Source organism: Penaeus monodon, chromosome 30 (genome assembly GCF_015228065.2).
Source record: "Penaeus monodon isolate SGIC_2016 chromosome 30, NSTDA_Pmon_1, whole genome shotgun sequence".
NCBI lineage: Eukaryota > Metazoa > Arthropoda > Malacostraca > Decapoda > Penaeidae > Penaeus > Penaeus monodon.
The window spans coordinates 3,219,594-3,219,963 of NC_051415.1; the positions used below are offsets into that span (position 1 = coordinate 3,219,594).

General features: G+C 33.8%; 1 protein-coding gene across 1 annotated transcript in view; it reads right to left on the reverse strand.

Annotated features, from left to right (window-relative positions):
* The window catches only part of LOC119592270 (serine-enriched protein-like), a 38,500-nt gene that overhangs the window by 14,013 nt on the left and 24,117 nt on the right, over nt 1-370 (reverse strand).

The following is a 370-nucleotide window of genomic DNA, read 5'->3' on the forward strand; positions in this document are numbered from 1 at the left end:
AACCACGTAAAAATAGTTGACACCACCGTTTAATCGTTATCGGATAAGTACCAGTTTATTCATGCTGATATTAATGTTATCTTAATTATCTCGCTCGATAACAAAATCCGGAAAGAATATACAAGAAAATAGGGTAAAAAAGAACCAATAGTGAAGATCGGTATGGTGAGAGATAGTGAGTGCTGCATGCTGTATATAGTGACAGTTGGGAATTCATTACGTGTGTCTATTTAAATTGCTTTCAGTTTGTTTATTTAAGTGTCGGTCTCATGGAGACCTTGCGTGATTTATTTAAAGGCTGGTTGTCATGTTGAAGATTTTTTTTTTTATATAGCTTTTTGGGTATCTTCATTTTTCTATACTGGTTTGG